Below are 14605 nucleotides of genomic sequence, written 5' to 3' on the forward strand. Positions count from 1 at the left end.
AAAGAAACATGTATATTTTCTTACTCTAATGTGACATTGTAAGCATTGACAAGGTTCATACTATCTTTAAGCTGTATTCCTTGCATCTTCAAAAGGATAATTTTTGAACTTAATAAGATACCATCGCATAATCTTACCATGTCGTAGTACCTTGTCTTCATGCCGAACGATAGCTTCGGGCACCTCTTCTTGGTCTTTGATTTTGAGAGGGTCTCCAATAACTGGTTCCCATGGTGGATCTCCTTTGTAGGGCTTAAGTAGGCTCACATGAAAAGCATTCTGTATGAGCCAATGGTTGGAAGCTTAAGTTGATAAGCCATCTCATTGATTGGCTTCAAGATTTGAAAAGGATCATAGTATCTTTTTGCTAGTTTAGCCTAATACTTTTGATGGCCCGTAGGATTTTTGCCTTTGTTTCCCTCAATCGAGCCTTGGGAAACTTAAGTAAGACCCAATCATTTTCTTCAAACATTAATGCCCTTCTATGCTTGTCAACAACAACTTTTTGCCTTTGTTGAGAGATGGATATAGCCTCCTTAATCTTTTGGAATTATTCTTGTAGGTCACGACTATACTCATTGGCAGCGAAGATGTATTTTAGGTAGCAAGGGAATTTTAGGTCTTTCCTCTATGATTTCAAAAGGTGCTTTTCTCATAGAAGTATGGAAAATTTTATTGTACGCATACTCTACAAGGGGTAAGTACTTTTCCCATTGTGAGTGTTGATCTACTTCTATAACATAAGTCTTTAGTAGATCAAGAATCATAAGACTGGCTATCTTACTTTGGCAATCTGTTTGTGGGTGATAGACTGAAGAGAAATTCAATCTTGTACCTAGATTTTCAAAGAGACCTTTCCAAAAATTACTGGTCATTCTAGGATCTCTATATGAAACGATGGATGTTGGCAATCCATGGTGTAAAAATTAAAAATGAAAGTGCAAAAGAAAATTCTCCCACCTCATTTGTTTGTTGAAAAGCTTGGTTTTCATCGTGAAGTACTTGAGACTTTGGTGGTCTGTTTGTATAACATATAGAGTCCCCAATAGATAGTGCTTCCATGTGTATAGGACACGTAGAACATCTAAAAGCTCTTTTTCGTATATGCCCAAGACTCGTTCATCAGCATTGAGCCTTTGGCTCTCATATGCTGTGGCATGCCCTTCTTGAAGCAAGACTGCTCCAAGGCATTCACCACAAGCATCACATTGGACCTCAAATGGCTTTGCGAGATTCAATAGCATAAGGATTGGTTGGGAGGTAAGCTTCTCTTTGAGCTTGTCAAAAGCATTTTCTCCTTAGCAGTCCATGAATACTTAACGTTCTTCTTTGTTAAATCATGTAACGGTCCTGCTATTTGAGAGAACTTTGTTATGAAGCGTCTATAGTATGCACACTGTCATAATAACTAATATCTAATTCTCCTAAATGATTTTCTCATGTTAAACTGATCATTTAATATGGGGAAGTACTAGGGGAGAAAAAGCTAGAATATTGGTTAAGCTGGCAGACCAGCCACAATAGGGATCCAAAGGAGGAAAAATAAGGATCCAAAGGGGGGCCATCTGCAAAAGAGCAATGTGCAACAATGGGTTTTACAGACCCTAAGGCTCAGCCAATTAAGACTTCCAAAATGCTAAGGTTCAAAAATTCAAAGGTTGAGTCCAATGGTCAAGCTTAGAAAAATTGGATGCTTTGTGTGTGTACAAAAAGTCTTCAATGATTCCTACATAGGAGGGGGCAAGCCTTGCAAGTAGGGGATGAGAGAGAAACACACACACACACACACACACACACACACACTCTCATAAGCTTCCTTTACACAAAGGGAATACGGGACACATGTCAACTCCCTAGCCCGGATGCCCACAAGGTGCACTCAAATCCTATTGGATGGCCATGGAGGTGGACCAATGAGAATTAGGCTAGAGTAAATCTAGTTTAATTAATTTAAAAACACCTAATAAAAGAACCAATAAGAATTAAGCTCTCTAGAAGGCTATTGGATAGTCTCTTAAGGGGTCCAATGAGCATTCAACAGCCCAATGGCTTGCCCGATTCCTATTGGCCAGGAGACAAAGGGGTCCAATGAGAGTTTAGTTGCATTAATTAATTATGTAAGGCTCTCACAAAAGGGGAAAGGGGAACACATGTCATAAGACTATCACTTATGCTTCTTAAATCCTATTGGCTAAGCCTGGAGGGGTCCAATGGGAAGCCAGCAAGAGGAAATAGCATGAGGGGTCAACCAAGAGAGAGAGGGGGACTGAATTTCTCAAGGCATTATTCCACACACACTCACACTAGCTCATGTGTGAAGCAAGAAGACTCTCTCTCTCTCTCCTTCTCAAGCTTTAATAGAAAGCTTATCACCTACTCCAAGCTTGTGAGAAGGGAGGCCTACACCAACAACTCTTGGCTTTGTGATGCAAATCCAACCAAGAGCCAAGCTTCAATGCATGCTCATCTCCTCTACCATGCTAATTACTAAGCTATGCTATGCTAATATGAGTGATTATGTGAGGAGATATACATCTTTCTCGTGAGGTCTTGGGTCTGAGACCGTGAGGGAATTGATGTTGTGTTTTATAAGTGTTTTACTTAGTGCTTGAAGCTTCCATCTTCATTGCACTAGCTAGTTATTGAATGAACACAAAGAATTGTATTGTAAAATGTCTCTCTTGATGGGGGAAACCTATAATACAAAGCCTTTTGGAGGGGGGGCTGGCTCCATGTAAATCCAGTCCTCAACTGTTGTCAATAGCTTAATCTCTCTCTCTCTCTCTCTCTTGAAGTATTGTTCATGCCTATCTAGCTAGGTGTTATGCTTTTTGTTGATCTCTCCACCCAAGCACTCTTGTTATGCTCATTAGGAACCTATTTTAATGAAATTCTCACTATATTTATGTTATTTTCCACTATACACAAGTTACTAGGCCATTAAATGTTACATTGGTATCATAGCACAAAGTTTCTCTTTTCTTGCTCAAGAAGGGAGGTCTTCAAGCTAGCTATAAATGGTTGGTATTATTAATTGCAATTGAGTGAGTAGAATAGAGATTTTTCAGCCTTGCAGTGTGCATGCCTTTGTGCAGATAACGGGGCATCACCATCAAGAGCTATGGTCTTAATAGTGGAGTCCTATGGGGCTTGTGCCTACGGCTTAACCACTATTGACCTATTAGAAGCTTGACAAGAGCCGGTGTTGTTTTGGTGTGGAAAGACCCTCTCTTCTATTCCTTGCAATTAATGGTTTTGAAGCCACGGGTACAGTAGCTTGAGTGCTTTTCTAAAGGGGTAAAGAGGAGTAGCAACTAGGGCTTAGTACACCTAAAACGTTTACACCTAAAAGTTGTTAGAATGGCTGACAACAGTAAAGAGAGTGAAATTAATGTTGATAGCTTTGATTTTGCTAATGAGCAGGCTACTAATGATGCCCCTATGCTTGTTAACTACCTTGTTTCTAGGCTTCAACAAGCCATTCGCAATCCATACCTCCAAAGTGAAGTGTAACGGCAGCTTCGTGCTCATGGGATTCTCCAAACTCCCCACAATGACGAGAGAGTACCTAGGAAGCCTCCTTTTGCGAGACTCCCAAAAGAGACCTCTCTCCGATTTGGGAAGAAGAAGAGGATCCATACGAAGGGCTCAAAAATTTGCTTCTTGATGACGCATCTCCTTCTCAAAGGAGAACTCAAGAGCCCCCACCGAGGGAACAAGAAAGAAGTGAGTCTGCTGTCACCTCGATGGAGATGGCTTCACGAAGACGGTGGGCTAAATGCTCTCCATTACCTCCTAAACGGAGAAGACCATCTCACACTTCTCCACACCATAATTCAAAGAGGGATGACAAAAAGCAAGAGAAGAGAAAGGAGAGAAAGAGGTCACCCTCTTCTCCATCTTTATCCTCTTCCTCTTATGAAGAAAGTGATGGTGCGGACAAAGAGAACCAAGTCAAGAAAAAGGCGAGAAAGAGGTCAGCCATGTCAATGCAAGGAACTTGCCGATACACCGTGTGCGAGCCGCAAATGGCTCCAAGCACACAACAAGCCTAAACCAGTAAGCTCAAAAATGACGATGGTGTGTCACTCACCGCTCTACGCTTGCTTCGTGGAGGATTCCTCACTGCTAAGAAGAGGGAGACGCCGCTACGCCATGCTCAACTGCCTCGCCGCCATCGTGCCGCCGCAATGCCTGATCGCACACACTCTCACACTCTCTCTCTCTCTCTCTCTCTCTCTCTCTCTCACGCATACACACACACACACACACAAGGAGATGAAGAAGAAGAAGATGGAGATGGACCAAGAGCACTCTTCAATTGCACAAATGAGAGAATGAGTGAATTTTAGGTTCAGTTGACTTTTATATGAGCTTACCCCATTCACACTTGGGTGCCCATGCTTAGCCAACTAATCGCTTGAATGTTCCAGTTAGAGTGCGCCTCTTATCGGCGATCACTCTTACCCTTTTCTTATTGGACCGACAAGCCCGGTACCTGACTCTACCAAGTAAATAATACAACATCCATTGTAGGTGACATGGTGTCTGTGAGCCGTGAGGGTTAACATGCCCCCCTTCCTGATGTAGATTCAGTCCTCGAAAGCTATTGAGTTGAAGCTCGTTCGTCGAGGTGGAAGAGCATCTGAGATGAATGTCCTTAGCCTCCTTCAGCACTGCAAAATCAAACAACATTGGCACAGTAATTGCATTCTCATAAGCAATCAAAAATCATATGCAGTTGTAGGCAGACAATTTGATTGGTAACAGAATTTTAAACCTTTTGTCAGCAATAAACATTAAATTGCAATATAATCAAACGCATAAACAGTTGTAAAGGTAAAAAATTAAACAAGAGAGATGTACTAGAGATCGACTATTAGTACCATGGGTATGCTTCTTAATTTTCTCTGGTCAATTAAGTTGTTTAATCACGAGAGCCAAGTATTTCATGTTCGAGGGCTGACTAGAGGCTATACCTAGAAGACCTTGTAGTTAATCTACAATAAAAGGAATTTCTCATGAAATGATCGCCTGACTGATTACTTTTTCTTTGACCCCCCAAAGTCTTTTCACAGTGATTCAATTTTGATGTGTGTGCTTATTTTGTATGCCTTGGGTTTTTTGCTTTTCAAGGAAAAGCGCCTACACTTGGAACCTCTAGGGCTCTAGAACCATAGGCGATACATGTGAGTGAAGTACCAAATCAAGCTGAGATTTCTCTTCCAGCTTAAGATTTTACATTGTGGCAATTGATTTTTTGTTTGTTCATTTTTAGAATTTTAATTTTGTAACTTTGGGGGGTCATATAACACTGTTTCCCTCCCCAGGCTCATCATACTAGTAAACTTCCTTTATAATACTTAAGCTAAAGGTCAATAGGGTCAAGTCCACTAGAAAGCCCTAGTACATTTCACACAATGCTGCCTAAATCGGATTAAGAACCTAAGTAACCATTGATTATTAGGAAGGCATTCCCGATGGTATTAAGAGAAGATCTCTAACGCCTAGCTTGGTCAAACTAGCTTAGTCAGACTACTTGATTTTTAAACCTAGACAAGTGATTATGACAAAAAATTACATTGAATTTAATGTTTGGTACTAAGCAAATGCGTTGAATATTATGCTACCAATCACAATTAAAGCAGACAATCATAGATGCAAAAAAAGATAAGGGGTAATGTTAATGGACAAGAAACACCTGTTTGTGTTGATGATCGCGCTTGATTTGAAAAGTGGATGAGAGAAAGATTCCATGAAGGTCCAAATCCTACCCACAGCAACACGTTCCTGTACACATGAGGAAACACAAAGAATACCTCTAGGAGGCACATCAATGGGAAAAAGGAACTTTGATAATGACTCAACTCTAAAACAGAAACACTCCTATCGTACTAATTCTACATACCCTCCATCACTCGAATGATGAGGATCAAAGGTGTTTTATGGCATAGGTTTCTGTTTCAGTGTACCCGATGCAAATGTGTAGGTCTGGGTCAATGTTTTTACTTTTATTGTGCATACTCATTTGCTAATTGCTCTTGCTCTTTATTATTTTTATTTTTTGTGAGTATAAGGCTTTATATATACAATCCCTAAGATTGGGAGATTGAGAGGTCAGGGAGGAAGGTTGAGAGGGAAGCAAGTAAATGATGACTGTCAGCAAACACTCCCCCCTTCCTTGAGTAGATCATACCGTTTGAAATGAGCTTGTCACCCTTTGAAACCAATTGTTCCAGTTGGCAATAGGTGGGGATTTTTTCCAGTAGTTCTCTATTACCTTAGGTGCCTCATCGAGTTGTAAGGGTGGTAAGGTACTCTCCCAGGATCGAACTTGAAGTGGTTCATCAGGTAATTCTTGAACATTAGGAGGTGTGGATTCCTTTGTAGCTTCATGGAGGTCCACTATTGTAGGTGGAGGCTGTGAAGAAGCTTTTACCTCTATGGATGCATTACATGAGGAGCTAGAAGCTTCATGGGACTCCCCTCTTCCTGAGCTAGGTGGAACAAATTGTTCTTTCTTCGGTACCCAAACTAGCTTTGGAGCGGGTGTATAACATTCTGTGTTTTTTTTCTTTCCGCGATCGTTGATTCATTTTGGAGCTACGGGATTGGGCTTACATGGGTCAGGTGACAGGTAAGAACCCAATCTATTAGTGAGGGCTCGTTCTGTGTGGACTCGTCTACGATGTCATGCCAAACTTGTAAAAGGCTGCATTGCTCTCTTATTGTGACAACTGTCACAAGGTTGAGCTCTTTGTCAAATACCTCCACATCTATGACACCATTGTTCTCCGGCCCTGCTGACTCTTCATCAATAGGAATAAACTTAGAGTAGCCTGCAACAATCTGAGAGCACTGGTACCAGAAGGAGATGAGAAGGGAATGTGTGCCTATCATGTACTTGGCCACCAAAGTGTCCAGTGCAACTTCGCAATGTATGTCGTCCACCTCTTTAACATACCACCCTCTATCAAGTAGTTTGTCACAGAAGCAAGCATCTAGATATTTACATACTAGCATTGTCTTTGCAACATGTATGTGGTAGGTGTGAAATAGTTCCACAAATAAACTTAAATGACAAAAATTAGCAATATTTACCAATTTAGTAGGTGCTAAATTTCGTAGGGACCTATGCACATCCCTAAACACCTTGCTTCTAAGAGCCTCACACATGATGGTGTCTGGGACTGGCCAATCAATACAACTCCAATTGGTAGGAAGAGGGAGTTTAACCAGATTACCTTTTTGATTTTTATGGTTGAGTTGGTAGAAATGCTCATAGAAGAAAATTCCCTCATCTGCAAGACTCTTGCTAGTTCTTCCATCATACTATAAAACTCCAATGTCAGTGTGGGTTACAGAGATAAGACCTATAATACACTCCAGTGGCTCCCATTCCTCATATGATGAAGGATAGACATCTGCAATTGCAACAACAAAATGTAAGACACCTAGTCTAACTACTGAAATTGATGAAGAACTTATGAGAAATAGAGCTTGCTCTATTAATATTGTTCTACCTCTTCAAAAGAATAAACAAAGCAAGGTCTAAAGATAAGAATAGAGATGGAAGGCTATGAACACACTCACAGTTGCATAGAGATGGAAGGCTATGAACACACTCACGGCTCACGGACACCCCATCACCTACGACGGACGTGTATTATGTATTTGGTAGAGTTAGGTACCGGGCTTGTCGGACCAATAGGAAAAGGGTAAGAGTGATCGCCGATGAGAGGCGCACTCTAACTGGGACATTCAAGGGATTAGTTGGCTAAGCATGGGCGCCCAAGTGTGAATGGGGTGAGCTCATATAAAAGCCAACTAAACCTAAAATTCACTTATTCTCTCATTTGTGCAATAGAAGAGTGCTCTTGCTCCATCTCCATCTCCATCTTCTTCTTCTTCACCTCCTTGTGTGTGTGTGTGTATGTGTGTGTGTGTGTGTGTGTGTGTGTGTGTGTGTGTGAGAGAGAGAGAGAGAGAGAGAGAGAGAGAGAGAGAGAGAGAGAGAGAGAGAGAGAGTGCGATCGAGCATTGCGACGACGGCACGGCGGCGGCGAAGCGGTTGAGCGCGGCAGCTCCTTCTTCTTCGCGGCGAGGAATCCTCCACGAAGCAAGGGTAGAGCGGTGAGTGACACACCATCGCTTTCTTTGAGCTTACTAGTTAAGCTAGTTGTGTGCTTGGAGCCGTCTGTGGCTCGCACACAGTGTTAGGCAAGTCCCTTGCTTCGACAGTGCGGCAAGGAGCGCACATTTTTGGCGCCGTTTCCGGGGAAATGCCCTACACTAAGCTCGGTTAAGCACCTTACGCTTTCTTGTGATGCAATTTCAATTGAAGGATTTGTGAAGAAAGAAGGTGTGTGGTTGTGTGGAGAAGGATTTGTGAAGAAGGAAGGTGTGTGGTTGTGTGGAGAAGATTTTTGTTACACTGTACTATCTTTTTTGTTTTCTGTAAAGAAGGAGTTACAATTTTTTTGCAATGTACTGTTAGAATTAAGGTATTAGCTATGGAATGTTAGTTCTGTAAGGTTCAAAGTTAGTTCTGTAAGGTTAGTTTTGTAGATCTGTTAGCTACTGTAGTACTGTGTAAACAGTGTTAGAGTGTGTGTGGCAGTATCTCTATTAGCTGTAAGTAGATAAGTTAGGTGTAGGTTAAGAGTGTGTGTGCGCGCGTGCGCGGCGCGGCCACGACGACTTTTTCAGGAAAAAAAAAATCTTTTAAAAATAAATAAATAAATAAAAGAAATTAAAAGAAGGATCGGGCTGGGGATCATTTCCCAAGCCCAAGCTCAAACCCAGACCTCAGTCCTCAGTTTTAAAATATAGTTTATATACCTTTTTATATTTAAAAGCTATTTTTAGGATTTCGAGGACTATAAAGACTATTTTTAGGATTTCAAGGGCTTCACGTAGCCGAATAGGGAGCTCTAAAGCATGGCACGTTCCTTTAGCCAAAACGCTCGTCTTGAGCTATTACACGCCATATTTTGTGGCTTGGTTACAAAAAATAATTAAGAATAACGAAAAACTTGGGTTATAAACACCAAAAAAAAAAAAAAACTACGTGAGCGGGCTTCACGGGCACTCACCAACGCGTTTAGAGTGTGGAGGTCACATGTGCCTACGCTCTGGACGAGTGTTAGAGCACGAGCATATTGGTAGTGCCTCCATTTACACGGGCACCCATTATTCCTCCACCCTAGGTTCTGGACCTTCGGCCGGGACTCAAGGTAGCGCGAACCAAGATCCTCATATCGCGTCTAGTGATTCTTCCTCTGACTACGAAGTCATGGAGGGGTATCCTACACCAAACCTTGATAGTTCAAGTCAAGACATGCATGCCATGGGCCCACGGCCCGGGTCCAGCGTGTTTAGCCGCTTAAAAGAGACCCTTAGTAGAGCTACTCGCTCCGAACATGCGGTTAATGAAATAAATGAAGGGAGTGGGGAAGTAAATTCGTCATTCATGCCTAAAATAGACCCTATGCTTCTTGAGAGTGTGCATGTGAATGTTCCATCCACTGCACCTCCTGATCCTTTAGGACTATCTTCCTCTGAGGTTCTACTACCCGATGGTAGGAGTCTTGCCGAAGTGCAAGAGATCGAACGCTATATGCAAGCAACAAGGGAGAAGGAAATTGAGAACCTACGAAGGCTAGAACAAAGTCGAGCCCTGAAAGCAAAGGCTCCTATGACAACAATCATGCCAGCCGAGCAACCGAGTGCTCCCAAGGTAGCAATCACGAAGGGGCAAGCGATGGGGAGCAATAATGCTTCCACCTTGAGGGAAACCTCCAGCACTCCAGGCCTAGATGGGATATTCCTAAACAAAAATTGGGAGTATGACCTACAAGTGGAAGCTTTAACTGATCGGTACACAGGACACACCTATCATGTGGGTTGGTTAGATGTTCTACAATCCACATCGGGTGCTACTAGCATAGATGAGCAACAACAGAAAGTCTGTGATGTCCTCCATAGGATTGTCGAGTTAGAAAGACAGAACACAGGGATCAACATGCCTTCAACAGGCCTAATGAGATTCTTGGATACGAGAAAGGCCAACCAACCAACCCTATCACAAATGGAGACTCCCTCAGTGAGCCCCATTGATCCTCCATATGTTGTTTCGCCAGGAGCCTCAGTACAATCTGAGCCCACAAGTGCCAGCTTTACCTTTCCAGATCTAGCTCATCTTTCTCTTAATGACACTACGGCTACCATGCATATCCCAGTGGTGAGCATGACAAGAAGTACACCATGGAGTTCATTTGTTAATACTGCGCCGATGCCTAGTAGCACAGTGCCCCCAACTATACCTACATGTATGTATCAATCATGTGCACCTGTCGTACCTCAGCCTCATGTAGCTCCTACACCTCCGATTATTCCAAGAGATTACAATCCACAATGGCATTATCCAAGCTCTTATACAAGTGGATCCATGCCATTTAATAATAACATGCCATATCAGGCACCCCCTATGCCTAGGGCCACGCCTGTAAACTTTGGACCACCGTCTGGTACACCACCATACAAAATATGGGACCCAAGAGCCGCGCGTATGCCAAGGCCAAGGCCAACTCCCATCTCACATGTGGTTCCAAGAGCACATACACCCATTATACCTGCTCAAATAGGAGATTTGGCAGCATTTGCTCAAACTATCGGTCGCTCTATTGCGGAAAACATGCGTAGTGCGCCTGATAGAGAGCCTAGGAGCAAGGCAGTTCAAGTAGCTAAGCTCACACAGAAATTCAGTGGAGACGAAGATGCTAGAAAGAATATGGAAGTCTTTGAACATGTGTGCGATTCCTTGGAAGAGCACAATGAGCTACATAAGTGTAAGGCTTTGAGTTTGACCCTAAGCGGAAAGGCTAGAGATTGGTATAGAACCTTAAGAGTAGAAGAGAAAACGATCTACTCTACTCTTAGGAGATTGTTCTTGAAAGAGCACATACGAGAGAGAGTACTTTGGGGTGTAGCCTCTCAGCTCCAGAAAGCCCAACAAGAAGAAGGTGAATCTGTGAGAGACTTCATTAGTCGCCTAAAGAATTTGAATTCTCGATGCAATCCAAACGAGCGATTCAACAACAACCAATTGCTCGATAGATTCATTAGGGGACTACGACATGAAAGTATCTATAATGGCCTAGTCATTAGAGGTATCACTACTTGGGAAGCAGTCACCATGAATGCAATCCAATTGGAGGATAATTTAATGATTGCAGGAGAAAGAGTGTCTGCCGAGCCGAAGTCTAGTAGCTCGCAAGCGTCAGGGCATGAGCCAATGAAGATAAAGCCAATCGTGAAAGAGCAAACGATATCTGAGATGACTTTGGCAGATCTCACCAAGGCCATCCAAGAAAGCCTTAGGGGTAATCGTGCTCCACAAAACACTCATATGTATCCAAGAAGGGAGCAACAATGGTGCTCAATTTGCTTGGGCCCACATACTACGAGTGAATGCCCTACTTTCAGAGTAAAGTTTAACGGGACTTGTAACGCGTGTGGTAGGTATGGCCATCAAGCGAAGGATTGCCTAATGCTTAAACGCATCATGGAAAATAGACCGCCTATAGCTTGGGCAGACTCACCTCGAGTTCCTGCATTGATGCCTACCCCACCCATGGAGCAACAGTTGCCATTATAGCACATGGTCCCTAGAACCCAAAATGTGGTCCAAACCACACCGTTGCCACCTCCAGTGCTAGGACCGCAACCCCCTCATCCAAGAGTTACACCTATGAACCAAATAGGTTGCGAGTCATCTAGTACTTATGTAGATTGCGAAGAGGACATAGACTCTAGTATCACCTATGGAGTCGACATGCTTGAGGAGTGTCCCATGTACTATATGGAAGACCATTGGGGACAAATCAAACCGGTATATCAAGCTACTGCGCTAGCAGCAAGAGGCCAAAACATTAATAGTTTTTCCCGGAGACCACCTCTTCAGTGCTACGAATGTGGTGGACCACATCGAGTAGCTGAGTGCCCCATTAGAATGCAAAAGAATGCGGCACTAATGCAAACAAGTCAAGGGAGTGCATTGGCAATGCCAATACTCACTTGTAATCGTTGTGGCATAGATCATTTGATCGCACAGTGTCCTAACAATCCAAATGCACCGAAAATCACACCATTGAACATAATAGAGATTGTTGATGGGACACCACCAACTATAAACATAGCACCAGTGAATGCACTCACACGGTCGATGCTCCAAAAGCAAAATTACATCCTCGAAGAGAGAGATGCTGCATCCATTGGCCGAGCGAGAAAGAAGAAAACACGAAGAAAGAAATTCCTTAATGCTTCTAGCTCAAAACCTAGTTCAAAGACTAACATAGGGACAGGAGAGGATCCCGTGTATATGAATGACCCTGAGGATGACTCAGATTCGATAGAGACCACGGAGACCAAAACTCTTACTACAAAGGAAAAAACCAGCGAGGAGGATCACGAGAGGGAATTACGACGAACACCAAAAGAGTATTCAAAGTTAAACCACCCAGTTGTGAACCCCCAAGATAAGCCACGAGAGACAAAAAATGAGGATTGCAAGAGAAAGATTGGAACCTATCCAAACCCAACAGTGGAAATTGAAAGAGTCCAACAACTGAGGGGTTTGGTGGAAGAAACTCAACGAAAATTAGAACCTGAACCCAAACATATCCAGATGTCGGACACAGTGTTTCCCACACAAGTTCAACCTCACAAGAACTACAGGCCGTTAGCTATACCCAGTATCATTTGGGAAGAGAGTGAGGGTAGGACATCTGAAAGTGGACACACACCTTTCCTACTAGAGAGAATGTTCAATGAGGGAATGCCCGACCCCCTTGAGGAAGTGGAGATTCCATCTTCACCATTCTCTTGTCAGGGTCCTACGTCCCACAAGATGCCATTAAATGTTGCCAAGCTGATGGATTTCATGTCCTCAGAAACACGTACGACTATCATATCTAAGTTATGTTGGGGTATAGGCGTCTGTGCCTTGCCCGGCCGCCGAGAGTCTAGGCGCCCACTGACTTGTATACCTTCGGCATAGCATAAGTGTATAGGGGGCTGCTCACTCTTGGAGTCTCCCCACCCACATCGTATGTGTGTCTCCTTCTCTCTCTCTCACTCTCCGTCTGTGGTGCTCCCTGATTCCCTTCAATTGGTATCAGAGCATAGGTGCAGAGGGAACGCGTATGTGCACAGTCACGACGACAACAGAGAGCCAATTTCATTCCCGAAATCGCGTCCGCGTGCGCGCGCACTTTCAAGAGTGCAACAGGGTTTCAACTTCGGCATCGGCAAATTCAGCTTTCCGAGAGCGTTTCCCCAGGTGTCCTGGTGTTTTACCCCCCTTTCGAAGCCATTCGAGCTACGGTTAAGGAGCTGCATTTTTCAGCCCTCTTTTGGCAGTTTATGCTGCGTTTCTGGGCCGAAACGGAGGTTTTTGGCATAGCTTTCACACGCGGACTCGGATACATGTGATCCAGGAGTCTACCTTGGGGTTTTGGCATGCTCCGGACGCGCTCGTCATATCAGAATTTTAAAATTTTGAACGCTGAATTTTCTGCAGCAGCAGTTGTTTATTGTGTGTCGAAGATTCCACACATGGTTTGCTCTCAGATGTGAGAGTGATATTTGCTGCAAGTTTCCTCACAGGTGGGAGGATACAATGTATGCCTTATGTGGTTTGATGCTCAGGGAGACTAATGTGATTGCATTTTGAGCTCGGCAATGTATGCCTCGAGCATGTTTTTTGGCAGTCACAGGTAGAGCAGATATTTGTGTACTAGATTTGCAGGTGTTTGCAATGATGTATGCAAAGTGTGGAGATTTGGTGCATGCATTTGGAGTACGGTTTGATGCGCTTTGGTTGCTCATGGTTTTGAGCGTGCAGTCAGTTTGGTTACTGGTTTTGTGGCCGTTTTACTGACGAAACTCTGGCGAAATTTTCCCAGGAGTTTTATGTGCATCATTTATGCGATCTAGGTAGAGATTGCGGGTTGCACTCAGCATTTGCGTGCGGTGTTCTCTGCAGGTGGGAGATTTGTGCGTGTGTATGCATCGATACCGCACATTGTGGGCTTGGTGATTAGCTCACGGGTTTGACAGGCGTACAGTTATCTTGGCACACTCACAAGAGTGAATATCGTGATGTATGCTTGTGTGGCTACGAGCTAGGTAGCCGGATTCGAGCACTAATGGCTTGAGGTTTTTCAACAGGTTTCAACTACAGGTTTACAAGTTACAGACAGGTTTGAGGACTTATTTGGGCGCTGAATTTTCAGCCATTGTTTCCTCTTTGCAGGTGTCCATGTATGGCTCAGTTGTAGGCTGATCTGGGACACATTTGTGACTTGTTTATGCAGCTGTTTAAGAGCTGAATTTTGGGGCTGTTTTGCAGCCATATTTTACAGCCATATTTGCGGACTTTTGTTGATGCGATTCGAGCCAGTTTAGGGCTGATTTGGTTGACATTTGCTACTCATTGTTGGTTGCTCTTTTGCGAGCATTATGGCTGATTTTTCATTTGACTTCCAACGTTATGGTCTGACACAGTTTGATGGTGTAGATTTTGTTGCTTGGAAGGAACATA

The sequence above is a fragment of the Adiantum capillus-veneris genome, chromosome 30 (assembly GCF_014529385.1).
Source record: "Adiantum capillus-veneris isolate H3 chromosome 30, ASM1452938v2, whole genome shotgun sequence".
Lineage (NCBI taxonomy): Eukaryota > Viridiplantae > Streptophyta > Polypodiopsida > Polypodiales > Pteridaceae > Adiantum > Adiantum capillus-veneris.